At 37.1% G+C, this 25646-nt stretch overlaps 1 protein-coding gene across 9 annotated transcripts in view; it reads right to left on the bottom strand.

The window, feature by feature from the left end:
• The window catches only part of SETD5 (SET domain containing 5), an 85204-nt gene that overhangs the window by 47972 nt on the left and 11586 nt on the right, over positions 1-25646 (bottom strand). For all 9 annotated transcript variants that reach the window (XM_045991547.1, XM_045991551.1, XM_045991545.1 and 6 more), the window contains exon 2: positions 956-1015. The gene's annotated coding sequence lies outside the window, so the exon portion shown is untranslated. The remainder of the gene's footprint in view (positions 1-955; positions 1016-25646) is intronic.

Below are 25646 nucleotides of genomic sequence, written 5' to 3'. Positions count from 1 at the left end.
AGATATTCTAAAATGAAAAAATGGGGGAAATTATTACAGATAGAATTTCCTTAATGAGTGAATAAGTGATTAACACATTCCTTACTGAAATCTCAACCTAGCTAATTTGGAGACTTAATAAATTTAAGAAACATTAACTACTTTAGCTATGAATTTCTCTTTCATGAATTTCTTCATCTTCCTTTTGTCTAGTTTTACAAGATTTTTCCTCTCTTCTGATGAGGACAATTACTATAGAGTAGCATGGCCATCTTCTATATAATGCTTTCATATTAGGGGATGGGCATTAAGAAGGGCACTTGATGTAATGAGCACTGGGTGTTATAAGCAACTGAAAAAAATCACTAAATTCTACTTCTGAAACTAATACTACACTATCTGTGAACTAACTTGAATTTAAATAAAGTCTTGAATATAAATACATAAAGCTTTCAAATTATTAGGCTTCTTAACATAAAAAATGTTAACAAAATCAAACTTCTCACATAACCCTGAGAATCATTGCTTCCCTAAATAACACTCTGTAAAATGTAGCTATTAAGTATTAACTGAAGACTTAACAGGTCAATATGCAGTATTTTATTACAATTACTCTAGTTTTATAAGCCAAGAAAACAGACTCTTAGTATAGTTTACCAAAGTTAGTAGTACAGAATTAGTTAATTGATCACAGTTTGGAGAGGTGTCCTAGAGTGAGAAGTTAACTCTGTCTCTAGGTGGAACAATTTCAAGATATCTTTTACTTATTAAATTTTCTCTTTCTACCATAATATAAACTCTGTAAGGACAGGATTTTTGTGTTTTATCCTCTGCTGTATTTCCAATGTTCAGACCGAAAATGTCCGAGACTGTGAGCTGAATGTATTATGATCACCATTATCTCAACATATGATTTTAGCACTCGTTACAATATAAAAATTAAAACAAATATAAAGGATTTATTTGACTCAGTCACCTTTTTATAGACCTCCAAATATGAAGTCCCCCAAAATTATCTGCCAGTACCTCTGATGACCTAGAAAAAGTTGAGACACAGATTAGTACAGAAAGAAATAATAACAATGGATAAAAAGAACAGAATTATTCAGAATATTTTCTTTTTTGGGGGAGAGGAAGAGTGAGCAAACACGCATGTACATGAGTCGGGGTAGAGAGGGTGGGGCAGGGGCAGAGGGAAAAAGACAATAAAAAGCTCCATGCTCAACACAGAGCCCAATGCAATGTGGGGCTCGATCTTACAACCCTGAGATCGTGACCTGAATCTAAATCATGAGTCGGATGCTTAACGCCACCTAGACACTCTGAATTATACAGAATATTTTACACAGTAATTTATTTCATTTCTACACATTGCCTTGTTAACCATCCTATGTTCATTTATTTCTGTCCTTAAAGCCATGATATCCTATTTTCCTATAAAGCCAGAACCTAAACAAAGAAGGGAAAAGGAAATTATCTTTATTAGACTTAAGAAGTGGAAAATATTATGTCACTGGGTAATACTCTTTTCTTCAAATGAGAAGTCTCTCCCATTTCCCAAAGGACTTATCTCTCCTAGGAGGTACTTCTCCAATGACCCACTCCCAAATGCAGAGGCTTTTCTTTAACCAAACATCAAGTTAACTCTCTAGTCAGAAAAGGACCAATAATCACCTATTAAAGTATAAATTCATACTAGCTCTCCCCTCCCCCACCTTCATCCCGCTTATCATCTTATCCACTAAAAAAAAAAAGACAAATGGTAGCCAATTCTATTTGTGGTCAACTGTATAACGGACTATGTGGAAAAACAGAGCTTTAATTAACTTTTTTTTTTCCTCCAAAAAGTAAAGGAAAATAGGTGATGGGCGGGGGGGGGCAAAAAGTCAAATTTAACATTAGCCAGAACAGGGAATTATTAACTAAATGTTAATATATCACGTATGTGAAAAGAGTTGTTTTGGGGATTCTAGCTACCAAGCAATACAGAGGAAACGTACTTTTCTATGTTGATATTTTGTGGATTTCTAAATTTACAAAAAAATGGAAAACAAACTATTTTTTAAAAAGATTTTACTTATTTGAGAGTATGAGCAGATGGAGGGGCAGAGGGAGAAGCAGACTCCTCATTGAGCAGGGAGCCTGAAGCGGGGTTCAATCCCAGAACCCTGAGACCATAACTTGACCTGAAGTCAGACACTTGACCAACTGAGCCACCCAGGAACCCCTAAACTCTTCTTTAGAAATATTTTTAGGGGCACCTGGGTGGCTCAGTGGTTGGGTGTCTGCCTTGGGCTCAGGTCATGGTCCAAGGGTCCTGGGATTGAGCCCCACATCTGGCTCTCTGCTCAGCAATGAGCCTATTTCCTCTCTCTGCATTTCTCCTAGCTTGTGCTCTCTCTCTCAAATAAATAAATAAATAAATAAAAATCTTAAAAAGAAAAAATTAAAAAAAATTTTTAAAAGAGCATACTCAGAATTATCATAAAAATAAAAGGTATGGGGGCGCCTGGGTGGTTCAGTGGGTTAAAGCCTCTGCCTTCGGCTCAGGTCATGGTCCCAGGGTCCTGGGATCGAGCCCCGCATCGGGCTCTTTGCTCCGCGGGGAGCCTGCTTCCTCCTCTCTCTCTGCCTGCCTCTCTGCCTGCTTGTGATCTCTGTCTGTCAAATAAATAAATAAAATCTTTAAAAAAAAATAAATACAAAATAAAAAGATAAAAGGTATGAAGGCAACAATAAAGGGAAGAAAAAAAAAAAAACAAGAAAGAAAAAAAAAAACCCAAGGAAGAAGTAGACTCCCCTAGCAACAAGTAAGAAAGAAGGTAAGAAATGACAGGAGGAAAAAGAGAAATATATCAATGTTCAGTAGGAGGAAAATGAATACATCAGAATTTCAATTTCATATCAATTCAAATTCATATCATTTTTCCAGAACAATTCGTCAGAATCCACAGAATACTAGTAAGTTCTTGGATTCAGAAGCAAAAGCAGTCAGTCTCCCAACACTGAGAACTATTTTGAGAAGTCACCATTTATACACACATATAGTTTCTGGAGAAAAGGCTATTAAACAGAACATGAAAAAATGTTTTATAATTACCCATCTTTTTACTTGGGTTCAGAAATGGTCAATAGTCTCTGTATGTGTCATTCTGACAGTTTCTTCTCTATACGAGTTGCTGAAAGCACAAGACCCGTGTGACCTATTTGGTCACTCTCAGAGCAGACACACAAAAAGTGTTTTAAGAACAATTCCAACAGAGATTTCAGAAAAAGAAATTGCATCAGCCAGGTGAGCAGGAAGCAGCTGGGAGACAAGAGTCCTATAAACAGCCAATCCAATGAAAGAAATTCAGAACAAGTCTGCTTCAGTAATCCTGTGAAGAGGACTGGCAGGAAGAGGAGTGCCGCTTTAGAAAGAGAACAGGCCTCATATGCTTCAGACAGTCTTTGTACTGAGGCTGTGGACCTTGGCCATTCTCCCAGAAATGATGCAATCCTGATGAACAAGATCTGCTGCCAGAGAAACAATTGTTAACAGCCTATGCAGACAGCAACTCAGCCAAGGAGCAATCTCTGATCAGCTCTCTTCAAAAACCCCCAGAAAGCCAAATCTCTTCCTCAATTTTGGCTTCTGACAAAAACATGTAAGTGAATACACATTTAAATATATAAGAACAAGCCTCTTCCCAAAATGTCCCTTTGCTTTTAATTGGTTTTTCAGTATCAATCATCCATAACTAAATTTGAAATAAAACACTGAGAACACTTCTACTTTTATGAATATAGTCCTCCAAGCATATTAACAAGGTATTAAAAGCAAGTTATTAACAAGGCTGAAATTTTACACTTATTTTCCTCACTCTCATTAGAAAACGTTTTGAAAAGTAGTAGTGGCTTCCCTATGTATGAAAAACAATCTGGAATCGAGGACCCAATTATGAGATTTGAAAGTAAGGACAAACATGCATATTTACTAATTCAGGGCCAGGAAAAGTATATTTTAAAGTTATTTCTAAAGTTATGTGACTCAATATGTTAAAGATAGGCATGTATTGGAGAAAATCTCTTCTTGTTTAGGCAGACATAAACAGTAGGTTGAATAATATCACAATTTGCACCGCTTAATGTTCTCAAGGGCAACAATATTACTTCAGATCTTTTAAGAGGGTTAATGATTATCATCCTATTAGCAGCAGCTTACTATTTTGGAATCTAAATTAAAAATTTCATCAATTTAAAGTCAATCAGAGAAGGATAATTATCATATGATCTCCCTGATATGAGGAAGATGAGAAGCATCGTGGGGGGTTTGGGGGGGGTAGGAAAAGAATAAATGAAACAAGATGGTATCAGGAGGGAGACAAACCATAAGAGACTCTTAATCTCACAAAACAAACTGAGGCTTGCCGCCGGTAGAGGGTAGGGAGAGGGTGGTGGGGTTATGGACATCGGGGAAAATATGTGCTATGGTGAATGCTGTGAAGTGTGTAAACCTGGTGATTCACAGACCTGTACCCTTGGGGCTAATAATACATTATATGTTAATTTTAAAAAATTCATCAATTTAAAAATCCTAGGTTCTTCATCTCCTAGGTCTGGTTTTAGTATTAAATTGTATATATGGTACTGCTATAAAATTATTAGTATTTTACCTCCTTGTTTACTAAATAAAAGACCCTGCATACAACAACTCTTAGTTCTCTAAATTTCAACTAGCCATAAGCTGTAATTAACCAAAGACCTTTCTTGCAAAAGCAGTAACTCTTAGACTGGGATTCACCAAAACCACAAACATCTAAGATGTCTCCTACAATCAATATATTCAGCCCAATCTACTATCCCTATTTTTAAACTGGTTAATAATGAAAATGAACTGATGGACAGAATAATTCTAAAGCAGTAAAAGATCTAAAGTAGGCTAGTAAGTGAATAAATTTAAGCAAGAAGAGAAAAAAAATTCAGGAAAGTTGACAATAAAAGTTAAAATAGCCATTAAGATTCAATTTCTGAACCTACTGATCATTCAAAATTTTGTTACACATGTAACAAATTTATTCTTTATTTATTCTTAAATACTTTATTCTTAAATACTTAAATGTATTCTTAAATACTTAAATTTATTCTTAAATACTTAAAAAAAAAAGATTTATTTGAGAGCGAGTGCACACATTCATGAGAGCAGGGGGAAGGGCAGAGGGAGAAGGGAAGAGGGAATCTCAAGCAGATTCCCCTATGAACACGGAGCCAACTTGGGGTTTGATTTCACGACCCTTGAGATCATGACCTGAGCCAAAACCAAGAATTGGATGTTCAAGTGAATAAGCCACCCAGGCGCCCCTCTTTTTAAATACTTCAATTTCTTCTTTACAAGAGAGTAAAAGAGTAAAAAGGAGACATATGGAAAGACTATTAGAAAGTGTTTTTTTAACATGATGACTACCCTCAATTTTTAAATCACAGAGCAGTTCAAAATGCAGTAGATAAAGGAATGCATTTTATTCACAGTACCAACTTGTGGAAAAACTAATGTGGCAGCTGCCATTTATATGCTTATCTTTCATCTTCAACCCAAACTGAAGACCAAGGAAAAACACTACCACTGTACTGTAATGGATCACTTTTGACCTTGAAAAAGGAAAAAATATTTTAAGAAAAAGTACTATATTAAGAGGCAGAAGTCTGAGTTCTAGCCTAAAAGTCTAAATATTTGGTGATCTCAGAAAAATTACTTTTTATATACAATCTTTAATTCCTCAAAGTAAAATCTCAATGGGTTTCATTCTGCTTCAGAATCTGTGAATCCTGGCATTGGCTTAGGCAATTCATGCAATGTCTCAAAGTCTCAGTTTTCTCCTCTGAACAACAGAAAGAATACCTGTCCTGCTTACTCACAGGTGCATATGAACTAGTATTTGTAGAAAATAAGAGTTTAAATGATTCTCTGCAACCTTTAAATAGTGAAGAGGAGCTATTACCTAATAAGCTGAATATGGCTAAGGATTATTTTTACTATTCTCCAACAGTATGTATTTTTTTTTTAAAGATTTTATTTACTTATTTGATAGACAGAGATCACAAGTAGTCAGAGAGGCAGGCAGAGAGAGAGGAGGAAGCAGGCTCCCCGCTGAGCAAAGAGCCCAACGCGGGCGTATCCCAGGACCCTGAGACCATGACCTGAGCCGAAGGCAGAGGCTTTAACCCACTGAGCCACCCAGACGCCCCAACAGTGTGTACTTCAATTTTGCTATCCTAACTAAGGCGAGAAGGGGAGATGCTGGGAAACATGTAAAAATAAACAGTGTAGCAAAGGTAAGTGATAAGCATTGTAAGAATTACTGGAAAACAGACGATTAACTCTAAGAAAAAAGTGTTCAGAGATCTGGTGAAAAGTTCATATATTTGGAGGGTATAAACTGTAAATTAGGCTTATAATCTGAAACAAGTTAATGTAGGCAAAGAATCTAGGAGTTGAGGGCTGAACATAAAGAAGAAAAGAGAAAAACTGGAAGTAAACAATGGAGACTAAAGAAATTCAGACTAAGGTAATTTAGAGTCAAGATAAAGTTTTCTTTTTCTCTCACCTCTTCTCCTCCAACACTTGTTTATCCCTTGGCTCCTTTGCCTAAATTTATACTCCCTTTAGGGGCTATTAGGCTTGGCACAATAAACAGATGTCTATAAAAACTCTAAGTTTACTAGAATAGGAGGTAATTAAAATCCAGTTTTTAAAAAATCCTATTTTAGTCCACAGGAAGAATTTCTTTCCCCCTGAAAAATTTCATTAATGGTAGCATTATAGACGCCAAGATATACTTAGCTATTCTTGGGGGGGGGGGGGGGAGGAGCTAGGATATGAGTACACATCATAAATAATGAAACTAAATACTATGATTTTAAGTTATTTTAGGTTGACACGAAAAAAGAGAAGTATCTTATGTATACCTGATTTAACAGTGATAAATAGGTATTTACTGCTAAACTAACGAAAGATGCGCAGGCTCTTTCTGTGCTTAAGAAGAATCAGGAAGGGGCGCCTGGGGGGCTCAGTGGGTTAAAGCCTCTGCCTCTGGCTCAGGTGGTGATCCCAGGGTCCTGGGATCGGGCCCCGCATCGGGCTCTCTGCTCCGCGGGGAGCCTGCTTCCTCCCCTCTCTCTCTGCCTGCTTCTCTGCCAACTTGTGATCTCTCTCTCTGTCAAATAAATAAATAAAACCTTTTTTTAAAAAAAAAAAGAAGAATCAGGAAAATTTTAGGCTTCTAAGTATTAAATAAAGATGATGCCCTTGGGGTGCCGGGGAGGCTCAGTGGGTTGAGCCTCTCCTTTCAGCTCAGGTCATGATCTTGGGGTCTTGGGATTGCCCCGAGTCCAGCTCCGGCTCAGCAGGGCGCCTGCTTCTCCCTCTCTGCCTACTTGTGATCTCTCTGTCGAATAAATAAATAAAATCTTTAAAAAAAAAAAAAAAAAAGATGACATGTCCTCAAAGAACTTTCAAGGACTCTGCAAAGAGATATTCTCAAGACTTTCTGAAGGTTCTGTCCCACTGTGTTAGGAGCCTCAGAGCATGCTTTAGATCTATACACCACAGAAAAAGGAAAAGAACATCTCATCCATTTAGGTTTGCCTCCTCTCTGTCTAGACCCTTTCCATTTCCAAACCCTCAAATGGGAACCACATTTCCTTACTCCAGATAAAGTGGGTTGTGCACATTTATGAGGCATTAATATCTGTTATACTTTCAGTAGTTTTGGCAAAATTTCTCCAGTTCATTAAAAAAAAATTTAGGAATTTAAAGCTTAGAGCCTAATTTATTATTTTATAGATGAAGAAACACTGCTACAAAAATATTAACTTATAAGAAGTAACATACAAAGTGGTGCCTTCAAAAGAAAGAAAATTAAGATTTTAATGTACAGCTTCTATTTATTAATTACTATTTACTTTAGATAGCAATGCCTGAATCAAAATAAAATTTTAAAACTTAAGTATCAATTATTATTGGTGCTATGCTAGACACAAAAGTCCAGACTAAAATTCCTGGCTCTCTTTGGATTTATATTATCTAGATTTGCCAGGTTTTTCTTCATTCATTCATTCTTTGATTCATTCAACAAACATAAGTAACTACTATATATAAAAACTATGTTAAGTGCTATTTTAAGGCGTTTCTCTTATCCAAAGCAGAAGAGGATAGGCAATTTGCAAACTCTTTAGGCTTGCCTATGTGCCAAGTATTGCATGCTCACAACTATGAAGGGGAAAAAAATCCTAAAGTGTGCCTCTACAATTAATGAGTCACTCTGAAGAGAAAACAACACTGTCCTCTCTAAAAAAGAAAACCCCAGACCACTCCACAGTTTAACAGTGACACAGAGGAGTCTCTTATAGGGAAGATTTTCATAAGTCTCTTGAATTTAGACAACACTTATCACTGACTGGTCTTATGGAAAGTTCTATTAAGAATGAAGGTCACCAAGCAGCAAGAACCCTCAAAACAAGACAAACAGAACCTGATCGTACACGTGTCAGGATTGGTAGGCAGACCAGGTGGTTAAGTATATAACAGCAAAGGAATTTAAGGCTTAACATTTCTGATACACACAATAGAGTTCCCTTCCCCAACCAACAGCTGTATTTGTATTCTTAACATATTAGAGATAATAAATGCTTGTAAAAATAGGCAAACTTTATGAAAGCATAAAAAGTAGAAGTGAAATTCTCACATAATTCCACTTCCCAAAGATACCCCCCAAATAAGTGATAACTCTGCAGTTCTATAATCTGCGTTGTTCATTTAGCAGGTTTCGGACATCTTTCTATATATGCATACACGTAAGTCTGCTTCTTCTTAAATGATGGCACCATATCTATCCTATGGCTGTACTATTAATTTAAGTCAATCCCGTGCAGGTGAATGTTCATTCATATTGTTGCCAATTTTCCGTCAAATATACAATAATAAATATACTAAACAGTCATGTACATATGCCTTTCTTTAACATACACAAACATTTTCTTAGGATACATTTCTGGATGTGAAACTACTGAAATGTCATAAGCATGTATCAGAGATGTCAAACCACCCTCCACAAAGTTAAAACCATTTTACAAAGTCCCACATAGTGTGTGAAGGCTGGCTACATTTTCTCATAGGTTTAAAATAATTCCGGGGCGCCTGGGTGGCTCAGTGGGTTAAAGCCTCTGCCTTCGGCTCAGGTCATGATCTCAGGGTCCTGGGATCGAGCCCCGCATCGGGTTCTCTGCTCTGCAGGGAGCCTGCTTCCTCCTCTCTCTCTGCCTGCTTCTCTGCCTACTTGTGATCTCCGTCTGCCAAATAAATAAATAAAATCTTTAAAATCTTTAAAAAAAAATATATATATATATTTTCAATTCTAACTCTGCTCATAGAGTCTTCTATTTAGAAGACTACATTCTAAAAAAAAAACCCTAAAATGAAAGTCAACTGCAAATTCTCAACAATTCTGATACACTTTTACGACTACTGATTGGATGTGTTATTATTATTGTTCTGTGAAATTCTTATATACTAAGAGATCTCATTTGCTTTTTCACTAGATTTGGGCTGGGATCTTCAAAATAAAACATAAAGCACTATTTCAAAATCAAAGTATTTTATGGTTGCCCCATGAGATAATTTTTAACTCTTTTAATAGGATGTATCAAGATCTAAATTTCTTCTTCCAGTAATGAAAAAATAAACTATGCTAACCACTTGTAACCTAGCTAGAATTTGTAGGACAAAATTCAAGTAATCTAGAAGATTTGAACTTTTCAGTTTCAAAGAAGTTGTCAAAACTCTGTTCTAGGGGTGCCTGGCTGGGTCAATCAGAGGACCATGAGACTCATCGTCTCAGGGTTGTGAGTTCAAGCCCCACAGTGGGTGTAAATAACCTAAATAAATAAACTTAAAAACAAAACCAAAAAACCTCTATTCTAGCAGTTCCACTTTAGAGTGTAAAACAGGATGCCCTTCATTTTTAATGACACATAGAGAAAAAAACCCTTAAAACTGTAAGAGCCTTGTCAATACTGATTTACTAAAAGATAAAGTCAAAACACTGACTAAATTTTTACACTGCCTACCAATTCAATTTTACAGTGCCTGCGAACCAATATGGTTCAAATGTAAGCCCTACACAAATGAGGCAAACAAATAAGAACCCCTCTACTTTTTACTGTGCTTGCTCTAGCACCTGACTGAGAGCCTGGATGGAGAGCTATTCTTTTCCTCTGAAATGTTTTATAGACCATCTTTTATCCATCCATTCACCAACATTACTCACCTCTTTATGATTTCAAGGTTTCATTATAGCAATGAACTGATCTCACTACCTCTGGGCTCTCAACCCTCCAAAATTTACTCTTCACTCTTTCCTAACTGTAACCCTTTTTTTATTTTAATTTTTAAAAAAGATTTTATTTATTTATTTGACAGAGAGAGAGAGAGACAGTGAGAGAGGAAACACAGGCAGGGGCAGTGGGAGAGGGAGAAGTAGGCTTCCTACTGAGCAGGGAGCCCTATGTAGCTCTAATCCCATGACCTGCACCAAAGGCAGAGCTTAATGACTTAGCCACCCAGACGCCCCGACTTTAACCCTTTTACAGCATAACTTTAATCATTATCATTCCACAATTAGAAATCTACAATGGCTCCCTAATACCTAATGGGTTAGTTCAAACTCCTTTGCCTGAATGGAATGAAGACTTCTGTTAATTACCGGCTAATCTATTTCTTATCCTTCAAAATTTTGTTCATACTATGTATCCTAATGCTACTTTCTGTATACTTTAAAAAAAAACTTTATTATGAAAAACTTTAAACAAATACAAAACCAAAGAAAACCCCGTAATGAACACATAAACCGTACCCAACTTTAAACAAACTGATGGCTAACCTTACTTTATCCGTAACCACTCATCTTCTACAGAATTATTTTACAGCAAATCCAGAAATATCAGTTGTATATATAATATCTGCTGAGTGGAGTTGTCCCTCATTTATCATAAAAATGGGTGAAAGAGTCTGCCTGTAATGGTAGGTGGTTGTGACAGAGAAAGAAAGACTTATCTTTTTTTGGCAAAAGTTAAAATGGATAAAGGGCTTAATATAATTCATCAATTGATAGATCTGCTGAGTAATGTTTAGGTTTTATAATTATACACTTATGGCTATTAAAAATGTCTTAAATTTTTTCTAAAGAAAAAAACACTGTAAGCAATTGTTATTTTTTAATTAATTTGTTGATAAAATCTCTTCTATTCTGGGGAATGCAAATTTCTCCTTATAGCAAAGCTAAATCCAAGTACATAAATGATCCACAGCTGTAACACAGCATTCCTATATATTCTACAAGCCAATAAACAAAAATGGACAAAACACAGAAGAAACACCCCCAAAACAGAGTGATATTCTATAAACCTGTGTATTGAAGATAAGGACTGATTACACCATATAAGCAATGGTTCACATCTGAGGTACTGACGAGGGGCGCCTGGGTGGCTCAGTCGGTTAAGCCGCTGCCTTCGGCTCAGGTCATTATCCCAGACTCCTGTGATGGAGTCCCCGCATCAGGCTCCTTGCTTGGCAGGGAACCTGTTTCTCTCTCCACCTCTGCCTGCCTGTGCGCTTGAGCGCGCGCATGCGCACTCTCTCTCTCTCTCTCTGACAAATAAAATCTTAAAAAAAAAATTTGAGGTACCGACCAGCTGTTATTTTTAGCAAGCCATTTCTTAAAGTACTAGGAGAGGTTTAGTGACAATACTTAGGGTACTCAACTGAGGAGCACTTTTCAGTCAAAAAATAATTCTGAAGTAATGGTGTCACAAAAGCCATTTGGGATAGATATGGATGACTCCTATTTGAACCACAAAGCAAATCTAAAGGTCCAGTTATTGGAAAACAAGCCCAAATCACTGTCAATGCAAATATATACCATTACACATTCTATTCCCAAACTACTCATCATAAGCTATACCAATGGCAATAAAATTAAACTTAAAATAATTTGTAATTTAAAAAGTGACAGTGATGGAACATGAAGATTAACTCCAAGAAACACCGATATACACTGCTTTACCTAAGCAAAAAATAAGCCTGCATTTACTTATACAGTAGGTTCCTTGTAAAATGAAATCTTTGAAATGATGAGTACATTATTTCCCTAGAAGCCCAAGAGAATGAACATCTCTGGACCAAATAGCCAGTGGTTTGTTGAGACACAGGAACTTAAAGTTCCCAACATGCAAAACAAAAATATTTAACTTATTGATTGTAAACATCTTCTCTAGAGATCTTAATATGAAAAATGATTTTATGGAGAAAAAATAATTTTATGAAAAAAATTTTATGAAAAAATATTTATGAAAAATAAAAAATCATTTTATGAAAAATGATTGACACAGATGCTCATCTTTGATCCAATTTCAGTAAACACTTCAGCTGTATTTAGGCCAAAATTCTCATTTGTTAATTAATTCTTGTAATAAATCATCCCCAGGGCCCTGAAAAAAAATAGTACTTTTTAGTTAATGAATACAACTGGCACAATAAGCAGCTCCAAATTCTTATGCAAAATACAATCACCGTATACCATGTTAAGTTTTACCAGTCATTTATTGTCTCCTTGAATCACCTCTATTGCTTTTCCTGTCATAATGTAGTCCAATCCTAAGCAAAGCCCAGAATTCTGGCCCTGAATAACTAAGAGTAAAACACAAAGTATCTTAGGTTCACATGCCATTTTCCCTTTTTGTTAAAACATCTATTTTATAAACTTATTTTTTTCCCAGGTGAAATATTTCTAAATGCTGAACATTACTGTTTCGGGTGTTTTTTTTTTAAGATTATTTATTTATTTGACAGAGATCACAAGTAAGCAAAGAGGCAGGCAGGGGAGGGGGCGTGGGGGGGGGGGTAAAGCAGGTTCCTGCCAAGCAGAGATCCTGGTCCTGGGCTTGATCCCAGGACCCTGAAATCATGACCTGAGCTGAAGGCAGAGGAAGGAAAATCGGAAAATCTTCTGATTTTCACTGAGCCACCCAGGCGCCCCATGAACATTACCATTCTTGAATACTGTATTTCTTTTTCCAGTACTTGGTAACCAATATAAAAACTAAGATTTTTTTTTTAAAATCCTAGTTCCCAGATTTTGACAAATCTCTTGTAGACCACCACTGGTAACTTTAGATTAGTGGTTCTCAATCTTTTTAGAAAAAAGGACAGATTCTCAAAAGTGTAAAGATTTGGGGGGAGGATCGGAAAAACAGGTGAAGGGGGTTAGAAGTTAGAAATTTCCAGTTACAAAGTAATGTCACAGGGGTGTAATGTACAGCATGGTGGCCACAGTTAACATGTTGTATATTTGAAAACTGCCAGGTGAGTAGATCCTAAAAGTTCTTTTTTTTTTTTTAAGATTTTATTTATTTATTTAATTTATTTATTTATTTGACAGAGAGAGAGAGATCACAAGTAGGCAGAGAGGCAGGCAGAGAGAGAGGAGGAAGCAGGCTCCCTGCGGAGCAGAGAGCCCAATGCGGGGCTCGATCCCAGGACCCTGAGATCATGACCCGAGCCGAAGGCAGCGGCTTAATCCACTGAGCCACCCAGGCGCCCCATGATCCTAAAAGTTCTTAGCATGAGAAAATATTTTTTTCTGGTAACTATATAAGGTGACAGATGTTGCCTCGACTTACTGTGGTGATCATTTCCCAATGTATGCAAATATCAACTCATTATGCTGTATACCTGAAACTAATATAATGTTATATGTCAAGTATATCTCAATTTAAAAAAATGTTTTTTATATGAAGCCATTAGAGTGGGCCCTAATCAAATATGACTGAAGCTTGAAAGAAGAAGAAATCTGGATAAAGAGCCACCAAGAGGTGTGTGCACAGAGGCAGGACCCTATGGAAAGGCAGTAGTAGGAGGGTAACCACCTGCAAACTATGGAGAGAGAGCTCAGGAGAAACTAACACTGCCAACACCGTGATCCCCAGCTTCTAGCACAGACATTTTTATGTGTGGATTAGGAAAATACAGAAAAAAAAGGGTATGAATTTGGTAATGGATTATATCCTTTGTAATTGGTGTTCTCGCCCCACAAAGTACCAATGTCAATAACAATAATTACAAAGAACTAACAATACTTCTGCACAACACTCTTTCATTTTATGTCCTTAAAGACCACTATCTATTCTGCTAAGACAGAACTAAATAAATACCCTGGTAAATGTGTCAGATGATCCTTACTACGGGTGACCAAAAAAGGGAAACAAAGATCTTTGCCTAAAAAGATGCCTCACTTTGACCTATTGGGCCAAACCACCATGAATCCCTCCCCCACTAACCCAATGACGCCTTCAAATTCATCTCTAAATTCTAAAATCAAACCAAACACCAACCAACCAACCAAACAAAGAAAAAAACCAGCAACGAATCATAGCTCTTCAACAAATTTAGGACTTAAGAATCCACTAAGAGTCAAGATTGTTTTTTATTTTTTTAAAGATTTTATTTATTTATTTGTCAAAGAGAGAGAGAGCGCACGTGCGAGAGCGCGAGCAAAGGCAGAGGGAGAGGGAGAAGTAGGTTCCCTGCCAAGCAAGGAGCCCGATGCAGGACTCGATCCCAGGACGCTGGGTTCATGACCTGAGCCAAAGGCAGCCGCTTAACCAACTGAGCCACCCAGGCGTCTCCAAGATTGTTTTAACTCTTCCCCCATCTGTATATAAAAGCAGGAAGGAAACCCACTTGGGTCCAGTATGAATATTCAAAAATTGATCCCTGGTTTGGGGGGGGGGGGGCGCCTCGGTGGTTCAGCGGATGAGCCTTTGGCGTATACTGTGGCTTAGGTCTCCATCTCAGGTTTGTGAGATCCAGCTCCAACTCCACATCCAGTGTGGAGTCTGCTTTGGGATTCTCTCAGATGTCCTTCTCCCATTAGTGTTTCTGTAGCCGATTTCAAACTTAATACTTCTTAGCTATTATTTGAGCAAACATGAATTCCCATCAAACCTGCTTTGATCAACTGTTCAAAGGAGATAATCCTTTGAACTTTCTTTCCGGGGACTATAAGGAATGTTTATTTGGCTATCAAGCTTATTTTAATACAAAAACACTAATTTACAAGGCAAAAAAGTTTTAAAGACACATTTGGGTGCTGCTTGTCACCATTCCTTACTCTACTGAAATACAAATTCCTTCAAGTCTTGTGACTTCTAGACCTGTTATTAATGCCTTCCACTGATTTCCTTTTTAAAAAAGTCTTTCTGGGGCTCCTAAGTGGCTCAGTTGGTTCAGTGAGTGCCTTCAGCTAGGGTCAGGCGAGGGGGTGGGGCGGGCCTGCTCAGCGAGGAGGCTGGTTCTTTCTCTCTCCCTGCTGCTCCCCTTGTTTATGCTCTCTCTCTCTGGCAAATGAATAAATATTTAAAGAAAAAAAAAAAACTTTTCTTTTGGAAAAAATTAAGTTTACCAAGCACAACTGAGTGTGCATCTATGTATGCCAAGTGGAGACAAGTCAAAACTAAGTAGGTTTGAATCTCCAGTAGCAAAATTATGAATTCAGATTTTCTTTATAAGAAAACAGCACATTCACAGGTAGGCTTTGTGGTGGTGGTCTGCTGTGTGGCCCAGTAGATCAAAGTAGGGGGCAAACCTTTTCAGGCTGAAGAACAAATTATGTCTCCTATCTTTCTCTCTTAGGAACCAAATGCTGTGCTCGCTTCGGCAGCACATATACTAAAATAGGAACCAAATGCTAGGGTAGCTGTAGCTCTTAATCTTTTCTTTTCAAGACAGAGCACCGATTTCTGTGAAAATCTTATTAGGACTATGAACCTTTTCCTTAGAAAAAAAGCAAAACTTGAGGTCAAAATTCTAGGGACTCATAGGCCTCTGCTCTATACCCTTTCCTGAACTGCAGCCAGTTTGATAAAGAAAGCCTATAACTGACCGAATGGCAAGGTATGGGTGAGTGAAAGAGGCCTACTAATTCTTTTTTAGTATCAAGGAAACCAGAACTTATAATTACTGTCATAAGGCATAGTGCTCAATTAAAATCCATCCATTTCCTTTCTCCATCCAGCCCCATCCAATTCTGGCAGAGGATCCTAAAGAAAAAAAAGATCAAAACCACAGAAAAGTAGCAATACCCAATGTCCAGAGGAGAGGAAAGGGCAAATTATACACTAGCGGGGATATAAGGCTCCTTAAGTAAAATAGGTAATACTGTACAATGAAAAGATCTTGGAATCAGGAGGATCTTGACTCATCTCATTACTAGTTGTGTTATCACTGTGATTTCAATTTGTTCATTATAAACAACTCCACTGCACAATTTTGAGAATTAAGTGAGACAGCATTCATAAGAGAACCTAGCAAGATACTTGGCACATTGTAGGTACCCACTTTTGGTATGTAGAGTTACACTATTAAAGAAGTAAACAGGAGCCATTTTGTGGCTTCCAAGGCAACAGTGTAAAGTGGACAGAGGAAGCCACAACTTGAATCTTATTAGTAACTTACCAAGTCCACTAACAGTAATATTTGCTAATAGTCACTGAGTAAACTACACTCCTAGTCAAAATATCCCATCAGTTTGCTCAGAGAAATCTTGTTTGTCTGTTTGTTTTGTAGGTTCCATGCCCAGTGAGCCCAACACTGGGTGTGAACTCATGACCCTGAGATTGAGACCTAAGCTGAGGTAAGAGTGGACGCTTAACAGAGCCACCCAAGCGCCCAGCAAAATCTTGACAGTTTAACATTAACCTAATATACACAAGGTATCTTTTCAGAAATTCAACTATCTCATAAAATGAAATCTCTTATACAGGGAATATACTGTTAATTTACCCAATTGTTTCCTCAATCTTCCTGTCGGGAATGATTTCCAGAATTCTTTAAAACATTATTATATCCTTTTAGTACAGTCATTATATATCTATATAGCTATTCTTTTTTTTTTTTTTTTTAAAGATTTATTTATTTGGCAGACAGAGACACAGTTGAGAGAGAGAACACAGGCGGGGGAGTGGGAGAGGGAGAAGCAGGCTTCCTGCTGAGCAGAGAGCCCAATGTGGAGCTTGATCCCACCACCCTGGGATCACAACCTGAGCCAAAAGCAGACACTTAACCACTGAGCCACCCAGGTGCCCCTAGCTATTCTCTTCTTCTGCTGACTACAAATATCATGTGACAGTCACAAGAGGAATGGAGCTCAGACGCCTAGTACTACTACTGGGGAGAGATGAAACATGAGTATGTTTCCTAAATCGGCTTTACCAAAGACCCATAACCCTCAGTCTATAGACACTTTTATTTTAAACTTTAAAAGATTTTATTGTGAAAAATTTCAAAAACAAGTATAAAAGGACAGTTTTATAATGTCATTTATTCATCATTGTTTTAATAATTACCAACTCTTAGTTAATCTTGTTTCATCTATTACCTCTCCTCCATTCTAAAGCAAACACCAGCAATGTACCATTTCATCTATATTTTAGCATGTATCTCTGAAAGGTAGATTTTTTCAAAAAAGGTAATGTGTGCATTTTAGCTTCTCTTTTGTTTTGGGGGGACGGAAGAAAATAACTTTAGCCCACCATTTCGTCCCTTCCTAAAACTCCCATTCCTCTATCTAAAAATATTGTCAACCAGTCTGAATTCATTTTGGCACTCCTCACTTTAATCCTGAAATATTTAAAACACTTTTTTCAAAAAACTGAAGAGAAAGGAACACTCTCAAACTAATTTTGCGAGACTAGCATTACCCTGATACCAAAGCCAGGCAAGAACACCACAAGCCAATATCTCTGATGAACACAGATGAAAAAATCCTCAACCGAATATTCACAAACTGAATTTAACAGTACATTAAAAGGATTATACACCATAATTAAGATTTATTTCTGGAATACAAGGATGGTTCAACTACCCAAATCAATAAATGTGATACACCACATTAACAAAGTGAAAAATAAAAATAATATGATCGTTTCTATAGATGTATTTAACACAATATCCTTTCATGATAAAAAGAACTTGCAACAAATTAGGTACAGATGAAATGTACCTCAACATAATGAAAGCCACACAGGACAAGCCTGCGGCTATCATCATAGTCAATGGTGAAAAGCTGAAAGCTTTTCCTTTAAGATCAGGAACAAGACAAAGATGCCCACTCTTCCACTTTTATTCAAAATAGTACTGGGAAGTTCTAACAAGAGCAACTAGATGAGAAAAAGAAATAAAAGACATCCAAATCAAAAAAGAAGTAAAACTGTCTGTTTGCAGATGACATAATATCCTACCTAAAAAACCCTGAAGATTCCACCAAAGAGCTGTTAACAAATAAACAGCTGTAAACATATAAACAAGCTGCAGGATACAAAATCAATACAAAAATCAGTTGTTCTATACATTAACACCAAACAACAGGAAAGAGAAATTAGGAAAACAATCCCAATTACAACCACATAAACTTATTTATTAATTTATTTAGTAACAAATTTAACTACAGAAGTAAAAAAATCTATATATTGAAAACTATAAAACACTGATGAAAGAAACTGAAGACACAAATGAATGGAAACATAGTCCATGCTCATATATTGGAAGAATTAATATTTTTAGAATGTCCATACTATCCAAAGTGATGTACAGATTCAATGTGATACCTTTCAAAATTCCAATGGCCTTTTTCACAGTAATAGAAAAAAAATCCCAAAATTCCTTCTATGAAAACACAAAAGACTCTGAATAGCCAAAAGAGTCTTGAAAAAGAACAACAAAGCTAGAGACAGCACAATTCTGGACTTGAAACTATATTACAAAGCTGTAGTTATCAAAAAGTATAGTAACGGCATAAAAGCAGACACATAAATCAATGGAACAGAAAAGAGCCAGAAAAAGGAGCACCTGGGTGGCTCAGTGGGTTAAGCTTGTGCCTTCAGCTCAGGTCATGTTCTTGGGGTCCTGGGACTGAGCCCCACATTGGACTCTCTGCTCAGCAGGAAGCCTGCTTCCCCTCCCCTCTCTGCCAGCTGCTCTGCCTACTTGTGATCTCTCTCTCTCTGTCAAATAAAAAAAAAGAAAGCCCAGAAATAACTCCATATATATTTAAATAAATCCACACATATATACACACATATATGGCGTTCGTATGTCTGTGTGTGTATATGTACTATACTATATACAGTATACTATACCATAATACATATACTGTATACACATTTTTTTTTTCAATTAATTTTCAACAAAGGCACCAAGAATATACAGTGGGGAAAGGGCACTTTCTTCAATAAATGGTGCTGGGAAAATGGAAACTCCACATGCAAAAGAATGAAACTAGACCCCTATTCTATACAATACACAGAAATCAACTCAAAACGGATTAAGCTTGAATGTAAGATCTAAAACTGTGTAACTCCTAAAAGAAAACATAGAGTGCAAGGTCCTTGTCATTGATTTTGTCAATGATTCTGGAATTCAACACTGAAAACAAGGGCAACAAAATAAAAAAATAAACAAGTAGGATTACATCAAACTAAAAGCTTCTGCACAGAAAAGGAAACCATCAACAAAATAAAAAGGCAACCTATGGAATGAGAGAAAATATTTGCAAACCACATATTCGATAAGGGGTGGATAACAAAAATATACAAGAAACTGATATAACTCCGCCTGCCCAAAATTCTTAGAACTCAATAGCACAAAACCAACCAACCAACTAAGCCCAATTAAAAAATGGGCAAAGGACCTGAATAGACATTTTCCCAAATAAGACATAAAAATGGCCAACAGGCCCTTCTCAACATCACTTATCATCAAGGAAATGCAATTCAAAACCATGAAGAGATATCACCTGGCACCTGTTAGGAAGGCTATTATCAAACAGATAACAAAAGCTAGTGAAGATGCAGAAAAAGAGGAACGCTTGTACCCTGTTGGTGGTAATGTAAACTGGCAGTCATTATGGAAAACAGTATGGAGGCTCCTCGAGAAATTAAAAATAGAACTACCATATGATACAGCAATCTCACTTCTGGGAATACAGCCAAAGAAAACAAAATCACTATCTTGAAGAGATACCTGTACTCCCGTGTTCACAGGAGCATTATTCACAACAGCTAAGGTACAGAAACAATCTAAAAGTCTGTTATAAGATGAATGGATTGGGGCTCCTGGGTGGCTCAGGTGATTAAGCAACTGCCTTCGACTCAGGTCATGATCCCAGGATCCTGGGATCAAGCCCCACGTCAGGCTCCTTACTCAGCGGGGAGCCTGCTTCCCCCTTTCATTCTGCCTGCTACTCCACCTGCTTGTGCTCTCTATCAAATAACTAAATAAAAAATTTTAAAAAAGATGAATGGATTAAAAAATGTGATGCTCATCTATTTACCTATAGTGGAATACTGTTCAGCCATAAAAAGGAAGGAAATCCTGTCATTTGTTGATGACATGAACAAACCCGGAGAGGCTTATGCTTCATGAAATAAGCCAGAGAAAGAAAAATACTGCATAGCATCACTTACATTTGGAATTACTTAAAAAAGAAAAAATTGAACTTACTGAATCAGAGTACAATAGTGGGTGCTGGGCTGGGGTGCAGGAGAAATGGGGAGAGACTGGTAAAAGGGTACAAACTTCCAGTTATAGAGATGAATATAAGGCTTGAGGATCTAAGGTAGATACTAGATAATGTAGTTACATAGTGACTACAGTTTATAATACCATATTGCAAAGTTGAAATTTGCTAAGAGATCAAAACTTCAGGTTTCTCACCATCCCCCCCTAAAAGCTGGGATACATATGTGAGGGATGAATGTGTTAATTAACGCTATTGTTGGAATCCTCTCACAATGTAAAATCAAATCATCATGTTGTATACAATACAGTACAATTTTATTTGTTAATTATCTAAATAAAGATTAAAAACACACACTATCCTAAACACCAGAATTTATGAGCAATCTGGTGGTACATACATACCTTTATCAAAAGGCAGATGTATCCTAAAATTCTTTTTTTTTTTTTTAAGATTTTATTTATTTATTTGACAGATAGAGATCACAAGTAGGGAGAGAGGCAGGCAGAGAGAGAGGAGGAAGCAGGCTCCCTGCCAAGCAGAGAGCCCGATGCCGATGCCGGGCTCCATCCCAGGACCCTGGGATCACGACCTGAGCGAAAGACAGAGGCTTTAACCCACTGAGCCACTCAGGCGCCCCTGTATCCTGAAATTCTAAAGGTAAAAAATTCCTTTAACTTTGGTCAGCTTATGAGCCACTAAAGTCACTTCAAATAAAACACTCTGCTCATGTCTGAAAAGGACCTTGGATCCTGAAAAGCTTTGTTTCTTTAAAACTCCCTTTTCTAGTATAAGTTTCTTTTTTTGAAAAATAAATCTTTATTTTATTTGACAGAGAGAGACACAGCGAGAGAGGGAACACAAGCTGGGGGAGAGGGAGAAACAGGCTTCCTAGCGAGCAGGGAGCCTGATGCGGGGCTTGATCCCAGGATCACTGGGATCATGACCTGAGCTGAAGGCTAACGCTCAGTGAGCCACCCAGGTGCCCCTCTAGTATAAATTTCTTAATGTGATATTTATAAATGCATTTGTATTGTAAATACCAGTACGTTTGTCAAGTCAGAAGCCTCAAACAAATTTGCGGCACACCAATTATTCCTCTGCTGAACAGTTAATTCTTTTCATATAACCAATGGAATCATGAAAATTAGGTGCTCCATTTATAGCATGAAAGCATTACTTATCCCAAGGTGAAGATAAAGTTTACAGAATCAATCAAATATTCCTAACAATAATAACTTCCAAAATAAAAGCTAACATTTACTGGATGCTTATTTTATACAAACCATGGTTTCTTCAATTACTTTACATGCATTAGCTCATGAAATGCCCACAACTTTATGAGTAATGTACCAGTCCTATTTAGCCAGAGAAACTCACCAAGTTAAGGATCTTGTCCAAGACTAAAAACAAGAAAACAGCAAACCAGAATCTGAATCTTGGTCTATCCAATTTTAGAATCTTCACATTTTTGATCACTATTGCTTCACATCTGACATATTCTGATTTAATATTTTTTAGCTTATAACTATATTATAATGTGACACACAATGCTGAAATACGTTAATGTTATTTCTTTTAGTTCAAAAGGATAAGACAGATTTCATATTCAACAGGTTTATGATTTTAAAAGATCTAATATTTCAGACTTGTAAAATCAAGTAATTTGAATTTTAAATGACAATGTTAAAGAGTAGATGACATCCTTTCTAAGATACTGTCTATTTTCAGGTCTAAGAGGGAACCATTCAAGGAATGTTAACTGAACAGCTTTCTACAAGTACCAGTGCCCCAAGTGGTAGTCAGTTTTAAGTACTTGAAATCATCAGAGACAAATGGAAAATGATCTAGCATTTCAAGAGAGATCATTTTTACTAGAGAAAGAAAGTTTCTTATCTTGAATTATAAATTAAAGCAAGAAATTCTGGTCCCGAGAAGAACGGAAAAGTCCATGATCCTCTTCCACGGACTAAAAATAATTATTAGCTACTGAAAAATCTAGAAGCTGACAGTTTTAGTAAATTAAATGATTTTTGTGTTATAATAGAAATATTATGACAAAATAAATATTCATGATGAATCTGCCAAGCCTTACATATAGGATCAGGAAAAGAACAGAGTGGAACAATAGCCAAACTACGGAAAGAACCTAGATGTCCATCAACAGATGAATGGATAAAGAGGTGGTATACACACACAATGGAATACAATGCAGCCATCAAAAAGACATGAAATCTCACTATTTTGCAATGACGTGGATGGAACTAGAAGGTATTAAGCTAAGTGAAATGAGTCAGTCAGAGAAAGACAATCATCATATGATCTCTCTGATATGAGGAATTTGAGAGGCAGGGCATGGGGTTCGTGGGGGGTAAGGAGGGGAAAAAAATGAAACAAGATGGGACCTGGGAGGGAGACAAACCATAAAAGACTCTTAATCTCAGGAAACAAACTGAGGGTTGCTGGGGGGCAGGGGGTAGGGATAGGGTCGCTGGGTTAGGGACACTGGGGGAGGGTATGTACTATGCTGAATTGTGTAAGACTAATGATTCAGACCTGTACCCCCAAAGCAAATAATACATTATATGTTTAAAAAAAAAAAAAAAAAAGAACAGGGTGGAAGGACTATAAACTAGATTTCCCTAACTACATGCAGACTTGTACATTTCACTTAGTAATACTATTTTATGTAATAATAAAACAAAAAGTAATCCCTGAAAAATCTGAGAATAAGTTGAAACAAATTAACCTCACTGTATATCAAGTTGGTGGCATGGTCACATGGAAAAGGAATTATTCCAAGTGATTTTAAAACATAATTTGACAGCATATCCTTAGAGGGATACATTCTAAGAGTATAAACAAACTCACTTTCCAGTAATCATATTGTTCGAGCATGCTAAAACTGCTGTGTGCGCAATGTGGGACAAAGCAAAGAGTAATGGCACTGGTGTTAGTGACACTGGGATTAGGGGAGTGGGGAAAACAAGACTTAAAAAAAAAAGATGTAGTACTGAATTTCTTTTTTTTTTAAGATTTTATTTATTTATTTGACAGAGAGAGATCACAAGTAGGCAGAGAGGCAGGCAGAGAGAGTGAGAGGGAAGCAGGCTCCCCGCCGAGCAGAGAGCCCGATGTGGGGCTGGATCCCAGGACCCTGAGATCATGACCCGAGCCGAAGGCAGCGGCTTAAACCACTGGAGCCACCCAGGCGCCCCTGTAGTACTGAATTTCAAATAAAAGTTACCAAATACTGGGGCACCTGGGTGGCTCAGTGGGTTAAAGCCTCTGCCTTCAGCTCAGGTCATGATCCCAGGGTCCTGGGATCCAGCACCGCATCGGGCTCTCTGCTCTGCAGGGAGCCTGCTTCCTCCTCTCTCTCTGCCTGCCTCTCTGCCTACTTGTGATCTCTGTCTGTCAAATAAATAAATAAAATCTTTAAAAAAAAAGTTATCAAATACCAACAATTGGTATTTTTTAAAAGAAACAAAAGAAGGAAAAACATGTTTTAGTCCTTTTCATTGAAAAGATCTAGAAACAAGGACCAACACACAAGCAGTGAACATTCCTAGTACCCATACTGTGGTCTCTAGGTACCATTTCCCCCAAAAGAAACCAATGAGTTCCAGAAATGAGTAATTCCAGGTTTGGGGCAGGAAATGTACAGAATGATCCTGAAACATCCTGTCATACTAGAAGGCAAGGAACCAATCAAAAAAATAAGCCAGGAAACAACTAAAAATGAGAAGACAACAGCCAAATGCGGGACAATTTGAATGTCAAAAATAATAACTGCAAGGGACTGAAACATACCAAACATATTTCAGACCACAGTACACAATAATAACACCTCACTGATCACCCATGGAGGCTGCTAGGTTACCAATCCATTACTTTGAAAACTGTTAAGAGGGGGAAAAAAAAACCCACTGATCTTTCCTTTTGCATTCAAAATGTACCTTAGGATAACCAAATGTACGAGAGGGAGTACCACAGAAAATAAATGAGGAAGTGATAAAATATCACCATTTTGCAACCATAAAGGAAATAATGGATCTAGGCCCATTGTTCCTAAGGTGTGGTTTGAGAACTGCTGAAGTTTCCAAGATTCTTTCAGAGGGTATGTGAAATCTTTCTCTTTTCAACTACGGGACATATCAGTGTGAGGCCAGTTTTTCTTCAGTCTTAACCAAAACAACTTATCACAACAAATTAAATGCAGAAGCAGCTGTGAGAAAGCAGCTGTTTTCTATTAAGTCAGAAATTGAAGAGATGTGCAAAAATGTAAAACAATGCCCCTTTCTAAAAATTTTGGAAATAGTTATTCTTCATAAAAGAAATGTCATTTATGTTAGCAGGATTTATTACAATTACTTAAAAATTAGTTCATAAATTAAAATTTTTTCTGTTTCAATTTCTAATCTGGTAAATCTCAATATAATCTTTGGAATCTCTTTGGGGCTTTCAATTTTTAAGAGCATAAAGTTTAAGAATGGTTGATCCAGGTGATGAGGCTTAAAATCACATAGATAAGCTATTATGTAACTTTAAAAAAAAAGATTTATTTATATGATCGAGAGAGAAAGAGCAGAGAGACAGGGAGAGAGAGAGCACGCACTAGAGCAGAGAGAGAATCCTCGAGCAGACTCCCCACTGAGCAGTGAGCCCAACATGGGCCTGATCCCAGCACCCTGTGATCACGACCTGAGCCAAAGGCAAAAGGCAGATGCTTAACCAACTGAGCCACCCAGGCACACCCAAATGGGGTTTAAGTAAAATCCAAAGGGAATCCATTTTTCTTTTCCCTCTATTTCACTGTATTTGTAATTATCAAATCTAAATATACCCCCTCCCTCACCAACAACTAAAAGGAAAAAAGTGTTCCAAGAACTGCTCATGTGGAAATAGGTGTTCAGACAGGCCAACAGATAAACCCTAGCAGAGAGGAGAATCAAAGAGCTATATAAAAGAAAACTGGGTTGCTATGTAGTCAAGAAAAGTTCCATGATCCTCTATAATTAGGGTGAGCATATAATTTATGGCCCCAAGTGGGCCATTTCT

The sequence above is a fragment of the Meles meles genome, chromosome 20 (genome assembly GCF_922984935.1).
Source record: "Meles meles chromosome 20, mMelMel3.1 paternal haplotype, whole genome shotgun sequence".
Classification (NCBI taxonomy): domain Eukaryota; kingdom Metazoa; phylum Chordata; class Mammalia; order Carnivora; family Mustelidae; genus Meles; species Meles meles.
This window is presented reverse-complemented; position numbering and strand designations above follow the sequence as displayed.